Below are 20,608 nucleotides of genomic sequence, written 5' to 3'. Positions count from 1 at the left end.
ACCACAAGGTCTATATAAAGAGACTTCAGATACATGTATAGGTGCCACTAAGGTCTATATAAAAGACTTCAGATACAGTATTAGGGACCACTAAGTCTCATAAAAGAGACTTCAGATACAGTATATGGACCACTAAGTCTATATAAAGAGACTTCGATACAGTATTAGGGACCACTAAGGTCTATATAAAATAGACTTCATATACATTATGGGACCACTAAGGTCTATATAAAAGAGACTTCAGATCACAATTAGGGACCACTAAGGTCTATGGCTGTGGGCTCAGTGGTAGACGTCTTGCCTGCCAATCGGAAGGTTGTGGTTCAATCCCCGCCCCTGCAGTCATTGTCGAAGTGTCCTTGGCAAGCACTGAACCCGAGTTGCCCCCGGTGCTGCGCATCGGGAGTGTGAATGTGTGTGAGTGTTTATCTGATGTTCAGGTGGCACCTTGTACGGCAGCCCCGGCCACAGTGTATGAATGTGTGTGAATGGTGAATGTTTCCTGTAGATGTAAAACGCTTTGAGCAGTTGTTAAGACTGGAAAGCGCTATATAAATACAGCGCCATTTACTTTACATTTATAAAAAGACTTCAGATACAGTATTAGGGACCACTAAGGTCATATAAAATAGACTTCAGATACAGTATTAGGGATCACTAAGGTCTATATAAAAGAGACTTCAGATACAGTATTAGGGACCACTAAGGTCTATATACAATAGACTTCAGATACAGTATTAGGGACCACTAAGGTCTATATAAAAAAACTTCAGATACAGTATTAGGGGACCACTAAGGTCTATATAAGAGACTTCAGATACAGTATTAGGGACCACTAAGGTCTTATAAAAGCATCCAAAAAGCACCATGTTTGGGACCTTTAAGAGAATGTGGTGCCATTGAATTGAGATGACTGTCTTGCCTCTTCTTCCTGTAAAACGTCATTCCTCTTTGAAAGAAGGCAACAGCCAAATGTTCATCCTTGCGTATGCTGCAATCAAACGCCTGAGAAACAGAAAACACAGTAACTTCCTCTAGAAGAAAGAGAAACGGTAAACTCTACTTCTTCTTTCTCAGTGACTTGCACTCAGACTGCAACATATCACCAGCACTCATCTCACTTTATAAGCTACATCCGAACAAGATTTTATTTTTGATTAGTGTAATTATGAAATGAAAACTGTAGATGTTGGTGTGAATATTAGACTTGCATTTGAACACTTCAGACATACCTTTTCAGCAGCATCCAGGTCTTGGTAAGAAGATGGAGCAGCCAATGTCAAAACTAATTTTGGAGTTTGGTTCTTGGATATGCCAGGAAAATCTTGAGTGCCTGTGACAAATCCTGTCTTTCCACACAAGTTACAGCCATGTCCCACTGGCGCAGGTGTCCCACAAAAGACATAGTGGCTGGTTAGGAGTTCATTGAGCTATAGACCAAATTAAGGAAGCACTTCTGATTTGTACCAGCCAGATCAGGAAGTGTGATGACAGTGTCATTGTTGGTACATGTATATCTGTGTGTGTGTGTGTGTGTGTGTGTGTGTGTGTGTGTGGTGTGTGTGTGTGTGTGTGTGTGTGTGTGTGTGTGTTGTGTGTGTGTGTGTGTGTGTGTGTTGGACTCCCAATGTAATAGCAGGCTGTACATTAATTTCCCTATATTAGAAGTCTTTAAATCTTTAAGTTTTTAAGAGGATAATGTGTGCTGACATATATTTTAGGAGTGACATTAGAATCATGATTAACTGTCCTTACATCTGGAGCATTTGCCTTCCTGTCTCTTAGTTGTCAGCATCATTACCAAAACTACTAATGCTCGTAAACAGCCAATGATCTTACATTTTATATTCAAAACAATAGAATATTTCCCTAAGAAGTATGAAATGTGTTTTGTGTTCACGCTCGTGTCTTCTATGATGCTCTTATTTTAAAAGGATAAAAACCGTATTTCCGTTATTCGGTTAGACCACCACACAGTTGCCCCGATGCACCCGTCGCGAGCTAACGCTAAACAAACATGTCTCTGCTACATTATGAGACCCGGACCTTAATGATACGTAACGCTGCTAGGCAAATGAAAAGGAAATGTGCCGACATAAAGCTGTTACATTAGCTCATGACTAGTGGATTTAGCATCCTTGGTTAGCTTAGTGTAGCTTTTTATGACCGTGTTTACACATTGCTAGCTAGCTCTCCAACTTGCTACTGTAAGCTAGCAAAATGGACCTTGGACAATGTTGTACAACAATTTAAAAGAGGTTACATGGAGCACAACGTCTTTGCCATTAGATCAACTTATCAGTGCTTATAGGTTGCCTCAATTGCCAAGTTGGACAACGGTTAGTAACTTGCTGTCAAAGTTTTCTTTTGCTAACGTAACTGCACAGTGCTAGCTGGTTAGCAGCTAGCTAAGGCAAACTATAATTAGTTAGCTAGCAAAACTGTAAGACATTTTTTGCGGTTAATTTTGTCAGCTCAACGTATTAATTTTTAACAAAAGTTTCGTGTTTACGTAGAAATTAGCAGTTTCTAATGATGAAAGTTTGCGTCACTATCTTTAAGCTCTTTGTATATCATTACGTTTGCGAAGTCAGTGTTTATTTTACATGTCCTGTAACGTCCTGCTGTCGCTGTGTAGCTAACCATGAAAATAAAGGCAGTGAGTTGGAATAAAACCAGCTACTGTTACTGTAACCCTACTACATGCCAGGACAACATATCAAGGCATTAGAAGACTGTTAATTGTGCAACACAGCAACTACTTAAAATGTCATTAAAACTGTAAAGGAACATGTGCGGCGTGATGCAATTTTCAGAAAGAGAAGGGCAGAGTTACAATAAGAAATTGTAGCAGGTTGAATCAACTTAATTGTTCAGTTATCCTGAAAAATTATATTGGTCTTGTTGTAGGTACAGTGAAAGACAATTTTAAGGAAAACATTACGACATGATACTGTAAAGTTACACGAAGAGTAGAGCAGAATTGCAGAAGACTATTAATGGGATCAGGGAATTTACATCCACAACATCTGTTTTGGCCATAGACTGTAACTAGCTGAATAAAGAAGGTTTTGTCCAGTTGTGTAATAACATATAAATGTCTATTATGGTATGTACTTGAAATAGTGCCGTTATGAAACCATCAGCAATTATTTGTTCACTATCTTCTCATTTTGGTCATGTTCTTCTAGGCCTCCCATGGAAAATTTGTCTGATGTATTAAGCTTTTAAATGGTAGTGCTTTTGTTTTAGAGAGGTGTGGATTAAGGCATTTGTCATTGTCGATGGAGGTTAGGGATTTGAGTGTGTTGAGTATACCATGGCCTTGGCTTGAGCGGCGCAGCCTGTGAGGCTCATAATTGGTTTAAAGGTGACAGGAATCATGGTATTTCTAAGGGTACTGCGTTTATTGTTTGGGATAATTGATTCAAATTTGTCCCAAATATGGACTATAGAAATTCCTTTTGCTGCCCTGACCCCACGTTCTAGACAGCAGCATGACTTATTACGCTAGTTAATACAATAAACGCTGAAACACAGTGACTAGATGTATCACAACTTCGATAAAACTTAAGGTCATCTATGTCTTAGATATCATTTTTTATATTTCAACAACAAAACCTTTAACTATTCATTTTATGTGGATTTGCAAGTGTCATGATCACATTTTGCAGGACAGCTGATGTTTAAGAGTTAAGATTTTGATGTTGCAAAAGGGCAGAGAGTACATTATTCTGAAAGTGTGTTAATTTAGTGACGTACAACTGAATTTTATTTTTTCACTGTACCTTGTATTACAATATTTCCTGGATTGTAAGGTGCAGTCTGTGTTTCTGCTTGTTGTTTTCATTCCTGTAGGTCAGCTGGTTGAGGGCTCAGAGACAATGACTACCTCTTGATTCATTCCTGCCGTCAGTGGACGACTATTACTGCTCACAGTCTGGAGGAGGGACACTATGTCATTGGGCCCAAGATAGAGATCCCAGTACATTATGAAGGGAGCTACATCCTGGTGCTCAAGGCTCTTGAATTTACTTGACGTCTTTTGATGGTGTGTCTTTTTATATATCAAACCAAGAAAGTCAGGTGCTTCAACTGACAACCGGGGTGTTCAAATTGGGACGTCTGGGCCCCATAATATATTTTGATGGGGTTTTGGTGCCACTAGTGTTGAAAGGTTTTTTGAACATGTGAAGCTTCATCCCAAACCTTTCTTTTTTTTTGATATTTGCACTGACAATTACAATCCATGCTTGACCCCATCATTGCATTGATGTGTCGTTTCCTACTTCAGGCCAGTTCAAGCTGCTGGAGCAGGACAGAGAGTCAAGGAGCCTGTGCAGTACTTCACAGCGTGGAGGAGGTGGCTAAGCATTCCCTGAAAGGGTATACGTCATGGAAGAATCACCTTCAACGTTAAGGTACGTAACAATTCACTGAAAGGTTAGAGAGCGGTGCTGGGAAAGAGAGATATTTCCATGCGTTTATGTTCTCAGCACAGTGAGACAAAATCTGTGTTTTTTTATTATTATTATTATTATTATGCACCCACATTACTACTGATGACATAGTTTGTCCCACCTCTCGACCTGGGTCACGACACCAATTGGTCAACGCGGGCTAAGTCTGTCAACCACAAGCCAGTCCTGGTTGAGGCATCAGTGTGAAAGGGGTGTGATGGAGCTTTGACTTCCAACTCTGACATCAGGGTTTCAATAAATTAAGATTTCCAGTTCTTCCTGTTAAGACTCTCAAAACCGCATGTTTTAAGTAAATTTTGTTTATTTGCAGAACTTTCTGCTCCACAAGGTTTGGAAAAAATGATTTAAGCTAGCCCTCCATTCAAATGTATCCTTTTATATAATCTTTGTTGGGGTCAATTTTTACTTTGAGATTCCTCTCAGACGTAACGAAGTGACAGTCTTTCAACCACACTGATATTGAATTTTAGGGTTCAAAACCTTCTTTTTTCACATTTACTGACACACAAGGACGTGATATAGTAGTTCTTCGTTAAATCATGCCGACCTCTATACAGAAAGCAATGTTAATGCACCAACCTCATGTTTACTGACGGAGATTTTACTTGAAAAGCAAAAACAAAATAAGTGGAAAAGCTCTCTTCTTCAGTACTTAGGCCCATATCTCATCTTTTTTTACAGATGGCATCAGGAGAATGCAATGAAGATACTGAAGTTTACAACATTACCCTAACACCGGTGACGAGCTGACCCTGATGGGCCAGGCTGAGATCCTATATGCCAAGACCTCCAAGGAAAATCAAGATTGAACACCATTTTTAAGAAGATTGGGAAGCTGAACTCCATCATTAGGATCGTCGAGGTAGATGCCCTGCTTGATCTGCATGAACCATCGCACCAATGAGAGCATCATGCCTGCCTTTCCAGTGCAAAGGCAGGTTCAGCACCTGCAGTCCTCTGGAGCTGCAGATGCAGGACGCGCGCACATCATCAGAACATTGTGTGAAAAACCCGTCTCCCGGTGAATGTCACGGTACCCAGCAGTCCGCCCCGCAACCAGCACGACCTGCACCTCATCCGTGAGGGTCATCGCTACAAATTGGTCAACATTCAGACGAAGACGGTGGTTGTGTGCTGCGTTCTGCGAAGCAACAAAATCATCCCCAGTCCATTTCCCCTTCCACATGGCCATGCCTAGATTTTATTCCAGAAGAACTGCTGCCAAGGGAGTTGTGGCTAGACACTATGGTACATCGCTGGTTCTCCTTCTGCCAGAGCTTTTGACATAGACGACTATTCGCGTGCCGTCCGCGACGTTCGGACGGACTGGAACGCGACGGTAAGAGTCCCAAAAAAGCCAGCGGGAATGGCAGTTGCAGTGGAAGCAGCGGAGGCAGCAGCGGCTTCCAACGTTGTCCCAGCCACATGCAGATTCCCAGCCTCTTTGATTTATGCCCGGGTGAACTCACCCAGTCCTTCCACCGACTGTCTGTGTGTGTGTATGGCAGCAACCTGCACGGTAACAGTGAGGTCAACTTGCGGGCTGTATGACTCTGTGTGGAGACTGGGCTCTTCTGCCTTCTGATAGCGTCCCCCGACCCGGCAGAAAGTGAACACTTTTCCCCCCGAACCGATGATACACAAACCAAAAATTATCCCTCACAAGTTGGACGTTCCCTATGAGGAGCTTGGTTTGGATCACTTGAGAGGTCAGATCCCAAAACCTTCTTTGAGTGAGGGGATTCGAGGCACCAACAATGGCTGTGGTACAGCAGCAGCCCTGTCCTACCCCGGTCACTTCTCCTCTGGCGCAACCACGTTCATATGCGTCTCTTACTCCACCACCAGTTCCACCCAAGTCTGAAGCTGTGATATAATCTGTTGTGCTTTAAATTGTAATCCTTAAGATTTCAGTCTTCGTTGATTTGGTGACACCCGGTTTCTGTGGTACGGCAAGTGCGGTTTAAAACTACAGCTTCTTTGTCAAAAAATACACAGACAACTGAGGCATAAGAATACAGTGCAACCAAACAAACTTGCTTGTTTTAATCAGAGTCATTAAATGGGGCGCCCGGGCAGCTCAGCTGGTAGCGGGCGCCCACATACAGGGGTTAACTCCTCGAGGCGCAGGTTTCGACTCCAGCCTGCAGCTCTTTGCCTCTCGCCCTTTCTGTCTGTCAGCTTCCTGTCATAAAGGCCAAAAATGCCCCAAAAATATTCTTAAAATAAGAGTCATTAAAACATTATTGTAACTGTTATTTTAGTTTGGTTTTCCACACAGAAAGGCCCGTTTGGTGACTTGCTGCGTTTGGAGGTGTGGCAGCCTATCGCCTGCTTCTCTTCATCAACCTTTCACTGTTAAAACATTAAAATGATCGGTCTGACAAAAACAATGCTGGAAATGACTGTTGTCTTGTTTTGTAGAGGCTTTTTGATGAAGCTGAATAACACACTTCTAGAGATTTTTCCAAAAAACGATTTAAAAGAAAAAAAAAAGATGCATTTTGTATGTCAGTCTGACATTTATGCATTTTTTGCTTTCGCTCTGTTGTGCTGGAAAGGGATAGGATGTAGTAGTGGAATCTTTGGTTAAAAAATTTTTTAAAAAAAAATCAAACCATAAATAAAAAGCGTTTCCTGTGGCTGTTTTCACAAAACTGCTTCACATAAAATCTTGAGGATTACAACTTTAAGCGGTCACACCTTAAGTTTTACAGAAGGAAAAAATTTGATATGTTGATTTTGCCATCGGTTTTGAAAGTCAGCTCGTTACCTTTCTAGGTGAAGGAAGAATGCCGTCTTCTGAACGCCCCCCCGATTCCTCCACGAGTTTGAAGCGATGCCGTCAGTGCCCGTCCTGTCCAAACCACGGCAGCAAGGGACTTCTCGGTCTCCAAGTCCAACCCTCTCCTATTATTCCTCTGGTCCTCCACAACATGTAAGACTTGGTCCCATTTCCTAGCACTCACTTGACCCACGTGTGCTTTAACAAAAGTGTGGTGTTATAAATCCGACAGTTGTCTTTCCAATTGAAAGTTTTAAATGCTAATTTATGCCGTTTTAAATGCTCATATATACATTTCATGTTTCTAGAGAACAGTTTTGTGTTTTTGTCCAACTTACCCGTAAATCCCCTAGATCTTTGAAATTAGTCTCCTTATATTTCCTGTGTCCATTACAGTTTCTATACTTTATCAACCCCATTTTTGGTAACAGCTATAAAATGTCAAGTTTTTGTTTATATGTTAATATTAAATCATATGATGAGGTCTAGTGAGGTTTCCTCTACCACAAATAATTTCATATTGTTTCCATCAGTATGGAGCATCTGAGCAAGAGGGCTGACCCACCAGAGCAAAGCCCCGTGTGCTACCCCTGTACCTGGAGTCGCTCCGCCAGCACCGAGCCCAACGCTGCTGGTCCCAGTGGCACCCCCCAGCGGGCGGGATGTCCTCCAGGCTGTCCTTGGCCAAACAACTTCAGCGGTGGAGAATCGCACGGCGTGGAGGAATTTCTGCCAGCCAGCTGTCGAAGTTACTACAGTTACCCCAGAAAAAGATCCCCGGGCACCCCAAAGACCTGCACATCCAGCCTCGGTCGACTTTGACGGCCGAGAGCACGGACACAGCAGTCAGGACCTGAGGTCGTCTCTGAACCAGTTCTGCACCAATCTTCAAGTTAAATTCAGAAATGTACAGAGACAAGCCCCTCGAGGATCCTAACACTAAGCAGAGCCTCTCTTGCCCCATCTTACCACCGAGACAACCCAAACCCAAAGCCCTAAGGAGGGCACAGACTCCCTGTTTGGTATCCGGCTGTGACAGTGAGCAGGAAACTTCCAGTTGCTCACGTCTTCGCATGAGAGGGCACAAAAGAGATAAGTAACTCATTAACTCCTAACTGCCCCCGCTGCACAGTGGCAGCCCCCGTCCAGTCTGCTGCCTTTCGTTGAAGAGTGTCCAAATCTCTAAGGTTTATCGGCCTGCCAGATGACATCGTGTCTCTTTTGTGTCCGAGAAGATCGACGGGATATTACTCCTCCGCTCACTGAGGAGATTTTGTCAAGGACTTCAAGCTAGCAACTGCAGTAAAGAAACTCATGCAGTTTCATAAACGGGTGAGACCCAAGGTCTGACTACCAGTCTGTGACACTACTTCTGTGATGGGGTCCGGCCCTTCAGTCTGTATTGCATGCACACCCCTAGCCAAAAGATGTTACTTTATTGTGGGGCTAGTTGGGATTTGTGTCATTTCCCCAGCCAACCTAGATCTGTGACAGCCTACTTACTAACTGCAGGAATAATTTGGCACTTTATGAAGACACGTTCATGGTGGCTACGTTTAGCTCTTTCCTCCCCGCAGCCTAGCTAGCTAAACTAAGCTAACTGGTGTTCATGTTATCACACAACTCCTAATTTAAGCTACAAATATAAAGGAAAACATTGATGTGACAAACATAATTAAGATTTGCTCATTCTGTCCTCAAAAGGGGAATATTACATTTCTTCTGCTCTTTCTGGGATTTTTCAAAGGCTACAGTAAGGATGTACTAACTAGGGTATGTTTGCCTTAGTTACCACATTAAAACAACAACAATGTAAATGTTGTGCAGTGACTACACAATTGGATATTAGCAAAAACAAAGCTTGCATCCCAAGCTTCAGTCCTTCCAGAAAAACGTGATTATGCAATCAAATAATTCAATGCATTCAGCTAAAGTCCTGCATTTTATGCGGGGCTTGCATGATTTAATAATCCCAGCATTTTTGTTGCAAAAAAGTACACAAAAAATCATAGCAGAAAGATGAAAAATGATGTGTTTATTTTCCCATATTGCCATGGGAACGTTTTTAGTGTCAGTGTGTTATTAAGTAACACTCTTTTGCATCAAACCACAGTTTGTGCAAGTCCCACAATTTCATTGCATTAAATTGCATAAATATCCGCTATTCCATTGCATTTTTTTTAAGAAAACGTGGCGCATATGCAAGGCTTTTTTGCAACAATCACAAAAACGCACACATTTTTCTGGAAGGAAGCTTGCTTCAGTCGGCGTTTTCACGACGTCAGGGATGTGATGAAGAATGTTCTAGACATGAATTAAAACAGTCAGGACCTGCCTGGCCGTCTGCTCCCCCTTTAAAAGCTCGGTCTGCATCATGGACCTTCAGAAATGGCAAGAAATAACGACGTAAACCTGACCTCTGACCGTGGTATCATCCGATGGACAGCACCCAAATTAGAAAATGAATTTGATAAAACCAAACATCCGCTTTTAATGAAATGGAAAAGTGCTGTGGGTTCATTAAGAGCTGGTTTCCCAGTCTAGTTTTAGAAGATAAAGGGTTGCATGTAAGAAACCAGCTGCTGCGTTGGCCATCACAAATCCCACCCGCGTTCTTGGAGTGATATTCTACTTGGAAGAGTGAGCCCAATCATATGATTATGACGTCTTTTTGCATCAAATGTCGATTTGTCAACTCCTTATGCAATTTCTATTTGAGGCCTTTTAAATCTGAAGTTGAATGAAACTATGTTGCTATTTGCTTTAACCTTAACCATCTCCGCTGAAAGTACTTGAGGTTATTTATAGCAGGAAAGACTAACTGAGGCCTGACATACTGCGTTAGTCTGAAACTAACATGGAAAGAACCAACAGAGGTAATGGACCATCATGCACTTTGGTAATTTCAGCCTTTTAAATGCATTGCAGTTCAAGTCTTTAAATATAAACCTAGACATAAGAGTGTCTATGTAGAGAGTGATGCACTACACACTTTTTCAAAACTACATCGGTACTTCTCGTTTGTTCCGTATGTATTGTACAAGTGTCTTCTAATACTAGAAACAAGTAAACGATAGCGCCTTAACCCCGAGACCTAAATATATAAAATACACTTTAGCTTAAACATTTCATCTTAGTTGGTCAAAGGGACTGCTGGAGAATCTACTCTCGAGGCGGATGTGGGGGGTGTTAGCACCCAGAGCCATGTGAGGTCAAATTGAAATTGATCTGCGCAAAATGAAATATTGGTACCCAAACTTTTGTTGTTGTTTTTCCCCTTAGCCTTGATTCAGAGTTTTTTCATGCAGTCATTCAACATAATGCCTAACCATGCAGATGAGGCTGAATGTGACGTTTGCCTCAGCAACGAGTCTTTCTAAAAGCCAGGTCGGACCTTCTTTTCTCCCTGACCTTTTTGCAGTGGGTTGTTACTATTGGACTTGATTTCTTGTTTTTGTAATTGTTGATGTAATTACAAATGTATGTGATTTTTTTTTTTCTTTTTCTTTTCTAAGAAGGGATTACTATGTTGGAATAATTTGATTGAAAAAAGGGCTGGATTTTTTTTTGGTCCGACTACTATGATCTAAAATAACACACAAGGTCACAAAATAAAAGATCTCCATCCCATTCACACACCATGGACAGTGACCCAAAAACTCTGATAAAAGCCACTGTGTTGGGGTCATTTCCCACATTTCTTGGTCACATTGTCCCCCATTCTTTGTGGGGGACAGGCTATGTGTCCCCCGTTGACGCTGTTTAATTACACAGGTGATCACGCTCACTAAATGCAACCAAAAAGCCCGCGCGCTCCGACGCAAATATTGAAATCACCACAGTGTTTCAACTTCAGGGAATAAAATCACGCATGCCAAAGGAGTCTGCATTTTAACTTTGAATAATTGTGAGTCTATACTGTACCTGTGAACACCAACGACGCCACCCGGGCCGGTGATTACAGCACCAGTGCAGTAAACACTACTGGGTAACTCCTTTCACGATGATCTTTGGTGCAAAAAGGAGGGAAATGACAGAACAGGCGACGCTGGGTTTGAAAGCATTACTCACATCTGGAGTTATTGACCGTTGTCCTTTAATTCAACTCACGTTTCCCTTTGTTTGATTGTATTATCTTTAAAATGGATAACCCGATGTCTTCCGCTTCCTTTGTTGAAGTAGCCGTTTAGCGCCGTTCATGTGAAATCGTGAATTATGTCGAGATTGCACATTTGATCATTTGCACAACCACGGTCGTATGAAACGGGGCTGTTGAAAAGACGTCAGCACCCGAGGGGATGAAGACATGCTCCAGGATAGTGGAATATGCATCATGTAATGTCCTATATAAGCACACATAACCAGCTGATAAATTGGCAAAGTACAGATAAGTAACAATCAATAGAATCAAACACACGTTAGTAATCTCTTGGCAGATTTTACTTGCTTGCTTGTTTTAATAATTGATTAAATGTTGAAGACATTTTTAAAGCAAAAATAGACAGGCGCGGTTTTTGTTTAAAAATGTTATTGTAATTAACTTCTTTAGGTTTTGGCTCTTGGTTACACAAACCAATACTGGCATCCCCTTTAGGTAATAATTAATTCCTTGTTATGAAAAAGTTAGTTGTAATCTATTTGTAGATTAGTAGATTTACAGTAATTATTCCAACGGGCCCTAAAGATATTATATAATGGGACTTACCAGCACCCTGACTCTTCTTCTTTGTCTGCATGTTTCACGAGAATTATACAGATATTACAAATCTGTCAACAAATTGTAGAAACTCCTCAGTAGCACGTTGCAGATGCATTTTGGGAAGCGTAACGTGCTTCAATCAGTTCCTGTTTTGGAGCCGCGTTGCCGCGTTTTCCTTTCTTACACCAACCAGGTTACAGCTCTCAGGTCAAGGAAACACTTCTGCTTTTTATTGCTCACTTCCATAACTGTTTGATATTTATAATAACCCTAAAGTGCCCTCAGGACTTAATTCAATTGGCCTACAGGGATAACTGATATATATTATATATATTTATATATTTTTAAGTCATATCTTGAATATATCTTTGGGGTGATGGGTCGAGGTGGACCATGCGGTCTTTGAATTATCATCCATTCGTTTAATGAAACTAAGGTATTGAATACATGGTTCTTTTAAATCATACTGTTATATATACTAGTATACAGAAAAACCAACATATTTATGAGAAGATATCTTTCTAGTTAGTTAACAAGTATGCATGATATTTGCATATTTATTGTAGTTTAACTAAGTAAAATAAGTTTACTAATGGAAACTAGGGCGGCACCATATGGAAAAAATGTCTGATTGCGAATCTTTTGACGTGATATTGCGATGTGATTCACGATTTCGAGGGATTGTCATGTTTGTATCATTCCCTTCCCCAAAAAAAAATTTTCAGTGACTATGTTAATCTAAAAAATTTAAGATTTTATAGGGGATTTTTGCGAGGATCTTTAACCAACAAGAGTTTTCTGTTTTCCTCTTTAGCAATATTGCGCCCATATGCGATTTTTGGATGTACACTAGTCCATATGTGAATAATTGTGCAGCGCTAACCGTAAACCTATTGGTCTACTGCCTCACTCAAAGTTTCACCTTCAACAGTTTTGAGGCAATGGGTTTCCATGGGAAATTCTAGTAAAGTCAACTAGAAAAACTGTAATCTTCTGACATTTTACTGGCTAGTTTCAGTATAAACCGTAGTCCTGTATGAACATGTTTTGTATATATTAGAAAATCCCCACCTCATGGCCGGGTTGGTCCAGTGGTATAGCGGTGCGCACATCTACTGAGACGGAGGTCCAGGGAGAATCGGGTCCCTGTGAGGGTTCTGCCCCCCACCCCCACCTAACTGTCCTGTCAAAACTAGAGGGGGAAAAGCCCAGAAAATAATCTATAAAGAAAATCCAAGGTAAAAAAAAATTGACCATTTTTGTCCCTTTTTTAATTTTCACTAACCACCTTAACTACCACAGTTTTATACTTTTTCAAATACATGTCAATAACCCTCATTTATATGGATTATTCCTAATATTTAAGTTGAATACAGAGTACGGTGCCTTGCTTAAGAGCGGAGGTGAATGAGCATCTCTCCCAGCCACCATCCACATCCGTACTTTTGGTCCTATGGGGACTTGAACACCGGCGACCCCTCCGGTTCCCACCCAACTCCCTACGGACTGAGCTAACTGCCCCCCCCCCCCCCCCTTGGTTTGGTTTAAAAGAAACTCATTTTTCAGATATAGACCTTTTTTTAAAGGGTCAGACTATTTCACCCGACAACAACAGAGATTATTTATGACAATTGAATCGCTTGTTCTCGATACATACCACCCAGTTCCTCATCATTCAATTGTATTTATACTATTAATTCTTAATAGAGTTATCTCAGGACACTTTACGGGATAGAGTAGGTGCTTATACCACCTCTACTAATACGTTTAAAGTCCACCAACTTCTAGTGTCTCCCTCGGACAGCAACACCTGTGCGACCCATTTACTCATTGCACTTATGCTCAGCAGCTAGGTTCAATTCCCCACCATGACACGCGTTTTCTGTTCCATGTTTTCGTGTTGTCCAAACTGGATTCTATTTAAAACTTAATCAACCTAAAACCTCTGCTATTGTTACTAAGCTCATAGATAAAGAAGTAGCTGTTTTCATTATCCTGTTAGACAATCAGCATCATTGGATGCCTTAAAGTAGGTGTGTTTTAGATTTTACTTTAGACACCTTCCTCCCCCCCCCCCCCCCCCCCCCCCCCCCATTAGAACCTAACCCAACCACGAGGCCTCAGCTCACTATTTCCACCCCTCCGACTCTTGTCAGGCCAAATATGGATGACAAAGTGCCTGACTTTCAGGAGGCGGGGCCGGTTCCGCGTTTTTATTAACGCTGGTCCTTTCTCCAAGCTTCACATCGCCTCCTGACCATTCCCAGGACCAGTACCCAGGACAGGACCACTTCCACGCCTCCAGAGCATTCGTTCAGCTCTCCAACCTCCTCCTCCGGTCTGCTGTCCTCGGTTGAATATTTCAATCTATCATTGTTACACATATTGGGGTTAGATCATTAGAATGTCTATGGGTTAGGCTTATTTCTGGTCATGAAATAGAACTTTTGGAATGCATATGGGTTTAATTGTAAATATGAGTTTAGAGTAAAGTAAAGGTTACTGTGACATATTGGCAGTTCCTGGATGAAGAAAGACAATCAAAGAACAACACGATCTACTTGATATTGATGAAAGTTCACACCCTCCATTTGCGTAATTCTATGGCAGTTCTATCGGTTAGGCTTGATAGATCGGGGGGGTCCTTCATGTTTTTGTTAGGCCAAGGACCCATAGCTGAAAGAGAGATGAGCAGAGACCCCCTACCGCTACTGTTATAGGGACGTTATTAGGACAATAACGTGTGTGCGGCTAAAGCCTTCACCACATACCTTTTTATAGTGTGATGCTAAGCAATCAAACAATATTATTGACTTTTTCCATCGCATTTATACCTCAGGTTTTTTTTTTTTTTTTTAGATTATTTTTTGGGGCATTTTAAAGCCTTTAATTGACAGGACAGTTATAGTATGCAAGACGGAGAGAGGGGAGACGATGCATCAAGGGCCGCAGCTGGATTCGACCACCCGGGTCCCCGCGTCTAGGATAACAAACCTCTATATAGGGACACCCGCTCCACCAACTGAGCTATCTGGTGCCTATACCTCTCACGTTTTTAATGTTAAACTACTGGATGCACAGTGTACTACTTTAGACCAGGAAGCATCAGGTGTCCATTTAACAAATCCCAATTAAGGCCATTTTATGAGATGACTCACTGTTAATGTCTAAGTTTCAGACATTTACACATTCTAATTTTGGGTAATTTTTTAAATGATTAATCACTACCTTGTTGTCCCCCTTCAGTGCTCTGAGGACCTCCTAAGGGTCTTGAACCCGCTGAGATAGGTTGTAAGAGTTCGGTGCAAGAGTTTCCCAAATTCCACATAATAACTTATTCATGGTGGCTCTCCAACAAGTTACAGACGTTAGAGCACATAAAACGGTATCCACCACTTCCTGTCTTAACTGGTTGTCCTTAAAGGCCGTGACACCCACACAGGTGCGTTTTTCAGTTTAACTGGCGGGTAGGACTCCATCCCCGGACTGACTGAGATTCCTCCTGAGCCTCCTAGGTTGGCGTAGTGCTAATCACCAAACACACAACTCCCCTGTACGGTGGTGTTTCAACTGCTTAAAACGGTCTACCTTGTGAGTAAACAAGTGACATATTTGTTGTGTGTGTGTGGTGTGTGGTGTGTTGTTGTTGTGTGTGGTGTTTGTGTTGTTGTGTGTTTGTGTGTGTGTGTGTGGTGTGATGTGGTTGGTGTGTGTGTGGTGTGTGTGTTGTTGTGTTGCCAGTCATGTGGGACTCCAGCCTGCTGTTTCTCCTGCTTGCTGACCTCCTGCCTCCGTGTCTCAACGTTCGCCTGGCCGCATTCCCTCCAACGAGGGACAACACTTGAGACAAAGTAAATCAAGGATGTCTGTTCACAGCTCTGTACTCTTTGTTTAAGAATAATCATGCTGGACCTGAAGAGTCCGCTTGTTTACAACGTTGTGGGCGAACCGGGGGCTTGCCCTACCCTTTAGGGCCTGATCAAAACATACTCTCTATCGCCACATAGACGCCGATATCCCAACCTGCTTATATTTAAAGCTCTTACGTCAAAACCTCCGACCAATTTCCGGCAACATGAAATGGGACTGCTGTGTGCACCGGGGGCCTATCCAGGGTCTCAGTGAACGACATAGAGAACTCCTTGTCTTGATACACTGCACTAGGGACTGATCTGCAGGCAAAGTGGAGTTCTTCCAAAGGTACAAAAGGCAGCAGTGGACAGCACTTGGTCTTGCACCGTTACCGCTGACGCGTGACCAGGATCTGTAACCCCGAACCTTGGAGACTTCAACTGGGCGACAGATTAGATGTCACGAAAAAAGATTTGAAGCGCAGTTTTTCGCCTCTTGAATGAGTTATGTGTCAAGGTAAATACAGCTTATTGAAAAGTAACACGATTCAAAGACATATGACCAATGGCAATGGCCGGACACGCACATGAAGATCGCCTCCCTCGTTCTCCCTGCAGACTCCTTGTTCCAATCGCACCAAGATCGCTTAGCTGCAGATGAAGCTTACATCTAGAAAGGGATCATCTTTTGAGCGCAACTCTGTATGCAAACCAAAATCATCAATAACATAGCACACACATTCTCGTCGTGCAGGTTCGGCGGATCTGTCCAAAATTATTACAGGTATGTACTTCTGGTTGTTGCGTTTAACAACCCAAAACTGCAAAAGATTATGACAATAACCCACTACGTCAAATCATTATCTGTTCGGTTCACTGAGGTCAGAAAGGGAAGGGTACGTGGCGGTAGCCAACAGGTGAGGGGGACACAAGCGAGCCCGAGCCGTTAGAGATCCGATTTACAAAGTGACGTACTGGGAGGATAAAATCCTTTTCAGATGTACGTTGAAGAGACTGTAGAACCTGTGAGAACGCGTGAGTCACATACATAACAGTCGTGCCTTCCTTTAAATTTAAAAGTCAACAAAAGTTTACCACCGTCCACCAATTGCCCCAAACAATCATCACTCGTGGAAAGACACGTCTATGTGATGTGATTAGATGGCAACCTTTGCCGCACGAACTCCACTAGTTATCTTCTTAACCACCACTCTATAACCGGACCTAATCGACTGTCGGGCCGATATACGGTGGCCCTGGAATTGGACCCATTTAAGTTAAGAGTGACACAGAGCTGAGGGGTAATAGGAGACCGCTGCCCACATTGAGACTGCGGGCCGAAACGGTGAGTGTGTTTGTTTGTTGGTCGCCAGACACCTTCATAGAAATATGCGTGCCGTACCCTTACTTCGGTCAAGCGCAGTGCGACCGCGCCTAGGCCGAGCCGCCCTGCTCTTCTCTTAGCTGCCGCTGCCGCAGCGCCTTCGCCGCCCCCCAGAGATGCAGCGGCCACTGATGTTTCAGCAAATTACGTTCGTAAATCGGTATCGCATAATGGCCGATACTAATATGCATATATGAAAACAAAAATCTGCATTATCATATTCTATAGTGAGACTCTACATTACAGCAATACTTATGTTGGGAATTTTGGGTTATGTGTTTCTGGTTTAAAAAAAAGATATTTTTTACACAGATATAACACATCTATATATATATATATACCACAACAGCACACAACACCGTTTGAATACCTTAATACAGCCACTACACACACACAATTATTATATAGCGCCACATAACTACATACCACATACCAATACATATGCCCGTATACATATATATATATATATACTCATACCATACATCCACCTATATATTTACACCCCACACACACACACACACACACACACGACACACACACACACACACACACACCCCACACACACACACCACACCCACGACACACACACACGACCACATAGGCCAATATCATAACTATCCCCCGTCCCTCCAAAAACGTGATCTGCACCATTGCATAATTCAATGCATAATCAGGCCAAGTCTGCATATTTATGTCGGGAAGACATTTTTTTTCAATACGTCGCACTTTTGCCCAAAATTTGCAAAATTGCAGATTTCCATGTCAGAAATAATGCCGGCTTTGCAGTGATGTCTACAACCCATTGCATGTCAAGTCCACAAATATCGTAGCAATATGTGTGAAAGTTGTTGCGTTTACTTCCACACCAGACAGGCCATTTTCCCCTGTTTGCCATGGGACGTTGAAGTGATGTAATTCTGACACAGACAAACTCCAGTGTTATTTTTCATCAAACAGCAGTATGTCAAGTTCCCAAATTTTCCCGCATAAATATTCATAAATATCCTGCATATTCCATCGCAAAGAAAACGGTGGCGCATTAGGCAAATTTTTTCAACAATCACAAAAAAACCCTCGTGGATTTTTTCTGGAAGACTGATATACGCTTTTTATTCAATAGAGTTTTATACTTGAAGGCATTTTTGGTGACGTCCGGACTTGAGACCAGCCGTTGAATATTCGTGCATAAGGAGGAATAACACCTGGACACAATAATAAAGATACTGGCACCACCATCATTAATAATCATCCAACCCGCCCCCCCCCCCCCCCCCCCCCCTCGACTACCACCATCCACAAACCTAGCCGTGTAAACCCCCCCGCCCGCCCTCAACCCCCCACAGAGTGTACCAACCTTACTCCCAGGGGAACACCCCCTTATAGCACCCACATACTTCACCCCCCCCCTATACTAAACCCCCCCCCCCCCCCTTCCGCCCCCCCCCCCCTGCTTTGTCACTCTATATGCATGTTTAGGCATCGCTAGCATGGGTGTACTGACGAACACGTAAATTTTTTCCTTGAACATTGGCATTTAATCTAAAAATGAAACTACGTCCTCTTACGTCCCACCCACCTTTACCCCCACCCTAAAGACCCCCCCATAATAAAACACCACCCTCCCCCCTTACCTAAACCACCCCAACAACATAATTCCCTTAAATTCACTCACCCCTAACACCCAAACCCATCTACCCCCCCCCCCTCTTTTTCCGCGGTGGAAGTAGAGATACTACTGAAGGAGTCTCAGGACCGGTCGTCAATTGGGGGGTGGGGGGTGGTTTATATTATTTCGTTAATTTTTTCCCCCAGTTGAAATCATTTTCCCTAATTATTTTGACACCCCGGAATGAATGGCAGCACAATTCATGTGGTTGCTATCTTGCAATAATGATGAAAGAGCATAAAGTAAAAATATTCTGCCGTTGTGACTTGGGAATAGTCTCCAAATTGAAGGGTTTTTTACTTTTTTTTTTTTTTTTTTTTTTTTTTTTGTTTTTTACTGAATGGGCCCAGCCAACTTCTACACCCCTCCAACCAAGTTCCATGGAAAACCGGGCCGCGTTTTTTTCAGACAAACATGAGCCAGCAACACTACCTCCTTGGTGGAGTTTAAAACTATTTTGTGCAAGTTTGGCCGATATTATTTCAGTTTTACATACGAGTACATTACTAAAGATAAGTGATCGGCCTCTCAACACCTTTACAATCTTATTTTATTTTGAAGTTACAAGAACATTAATAATCAATGGTATGATTTCTTCTGATCAAATAAGGTTGAAAGTGCTTGGCAATGATTTGTAGGGTACTATTTCCCCGATAGCATCCTTTTCCAGATTAATTTCTTGTTTTTGGTAAAGTGTGGGACATTTCTGACAAAGGATTTTTTTAAAGAGATCGTTTGGCACCTAAACTTTTCTCTACACGCTTCTAGTCCGTAGATCTGTTCAGTAACAACGATAGCCACCTGTGTTGTGGCTGTTCACCTAACCATACCGTTATTAGATTTCCCAATCAAAGATCACATCCACCATGGTTCCCAGCCCACCCGACTCGGCGGCCAGCCACACGTGTTCCTGGGGGGGGCTCTGGTCTCTCCATGGTCACGCATCGTCCAACCTCTCTGCTTCTCTTCCTTCTCCACCGGTAGGCCTGCGCGGAGCCCCTAGCCCCGGCGTTTGTGCTCCTTCGGACCCCGAGCGCCACCCGCCTGCAGGCCCCGGAGCGGGGTTCCTTCTCAGCCCAGTCGCCATGCTCCTCACTGCCACCACAAGAACACTCCTCACGCACACGTCAGAGATTCATTCCAAACTGGAACTAAAGCTTTTGATTGAGCCTTATGGAAGAGATTATGACATACTAAAAGACAAAGGCAACGCATATATCAGACTACAAAGAGTTGAACAAAAAACTGACCATGTGTCAACGAGGTATGTTTTGATTGAGATTTTATTTGCCAATATTCATTGTATCGGAAGAGATGAATTCAGGACCACTGATGTAACCTTTAATATTTTTATAGTTGTATTCTGAACATCTTCCATCGTTTCAGAGTTCTGAGACTAAGTCGAACTCCAATTCCATTATTTTCCACAACCAGTGGCCTTATCCTCTTCCGTCGGAATTGCATGTGTAGAAAATTTATTAATTTGAATGGTTTCCGCACCGCCTTGTATACATCATGGACATCGTGTCCTACTGATAGAATACTCGAGCTGTACATATCCATGATCTGTATGTCTTTCGTTTGGATGGGTTATTATTTTGGTTTGATGTAGAACAAAATTGAGCAGTTGTTAAGACTGGAAAAGCGCTATATAAATACAGCGCATTTACATTTACATTTATATAAAAGACTTCAGATACAGTATTAGGGACCACTAAGGTCTATATAAAATAGACTTCAGA

At 42.4% G+C, this 20,608-nt stretch overlaps 1 protein-coding gene and 1 pseudogene across 1 annotated transcript in view; one reads left to right on the top strand and one right to left on the bottom strand.

Annotated features, from left to right (window-relative positions):
• ncf2 (neutrophil cytosolic factor 2) overlaps positions 1 to 20,608 on the bottom strand; it is a 28,639-nt gene that overhangs the window by 7,057 nt on the left and 974 nt on the right. The window lies entirely within an intron of this gene.
• LOC116685825 (GRB2-associated and regulator of MAPK protein 1-like) lies at positions 2,145 to 8,616 on the top strand (annotated as a pseudogene).

The sequence above is a fragment of the Etheostoma spectabile genome, unplaced genomic scaffold, assembly GCF_008692095.1.
Source record: "Etheostoma spectabile isolate EspeVRDwgs_2016 unplaced genomic scaffold, UIUC_Espe_1.0 scaffold272, whole genome shotgun sequence".
Taxonomy (NCBI): domain Eukaryota; kingdom Metazoa; phylum Chordata; class Actinopteri; order Perciformes; family Percidae; genus Etheostoma; species Etheostoma spectabile.
Note: the sequence above shows the minus strand (reverse complement) of the source record. Positions and strands in the feature narration are given on the sequence as shown.